This window comes from Pteropus alecto, unplaced genomic scaffold (genome assembly GCF_000325575.1).
Source record: "Pteropus alecto unplaced genomic scaffold, ASM32557v1 scaffold131, whole genome shotgun sequence".
Taxonomy (NCBI): Eukaryota; Metazoa; Chordata; class Mammalia; order Chiroptera; family Pteropodidae; genus Pteropus; species Pteropus alecto.
The window spans coordinates 4,354,862-4,356,161 of NW_006434709.1; the positions used below are offsets into that span (position 1 = coordinate 4,354,862).

Below are 1,300 nucleotides of genomic sequence, written 5' to 3' on the forward strand. Positions count from 1 at the left end.
ACAATACTTAAGTTACTTATTTGCAAAAGAAATTGTAGTCAAGGAATTTATCAACTGAAATTCCAAACAGAGGTATGACTTAAATATCACAAATGAGATCTAAAAGATCTCTAAAAAATGTATAATGGGTCTAGAAAATATTTAACTGAACATTTATATAAGAGGGGAAGATCATTCTAAGCATAGAACAGAGGTCAACTACAAATGAAGAACTTATTATATTTTATTAATGAGAAATATAAAAATGATATCTCTATATAAAATACTATTAACAAAAAAGATAACTTTAAAAATATCTTAAGTGAATAGGGCAAGGGGTTTAATATGCCTATTACATAGACTTCTTACATATCAAAAATAACCATTTTTTTTGAAAATGTGTAAAAGATATGATTAGATAAGACAGAAAATATGAGATATAAAATAACGAGAAACCTTTAGATTTTGTTTATTTTTGTTTGTCACAATAGCAAGGATAAAAGATTATTAACTCCTAATGTTGTTGAGAGTAAGAGAAAGAGTCACCCTCTTAAACTTCAGATGAAAGTGTTGATTCAATGTTTTCTTGAGAAAATATTCACAAATGAGTATGTATTTCAAAATACTTTCATAAAATACATTGTTTGAAACAGAAATTTCTCTTCTATGAATTTATGTAGGAAAACAATTAGAGAAATTTATAAGAATATAGTACAAAATGGTTTATTGCAAGGTTATTATTAATAGTAAAAAGCTGAGAAAAGCAGAGTATCCTCAAAGCAGAGTGCTTACATGTTATGGAAAACTGTGTAGCTATTAATAATAATTTTGGGAATACATTTATGTTAGGAAATATTCATGACGGTTTGGAAGTAAAAGGCAGGCAACAAACAGCATCTAAAGTATTCTACTAATTTGTTATATGTATATATGAATAAACATATACACACAAGACTGAGACAGATCAACTATATCAGGACATAGAACGAATGAAATCCACGGCCATGCTACCCTGAACAAGCCCTATCCCATCTGATCTTGGAAGCTAAGCAGATTCGAGCCTGGTTAGTACTTGGATGGGAGACCACCTCGGAAGACTAGGTGCTGTAGGCATAAAAAATAAAAAAATAAGGGATTGTGAACTGACAAGGTCCTTGCAATCTGTGAGGTCAACCAAGGGTTGCCTTGCCAAAATAAAAAAAAACAACAAAAAACCAAATGAAAGTAAAATGAAAAAAAAGTTATGCCAGTGACACACTAACCAAAATAAATCTGATATAGTTGTATTAATATCAGGTAAATTAGTCTTTAAAGGAAAAAT

The 1,300-nt window shown here is 29.4% G+C and overlaps 1 pseudogene; it reads left to right on the forward strand.

Moving 5' to 3' along the window:
* Positions 1–973: 973 nt before the first annotated feature.
* On the forward strand, positions 974–1,092 carry LOC112478071 (annotated as a pseudogene).
* The last annotated feature ends 208 nt before the right edge of the window (positions 1,093–1,300 follow it).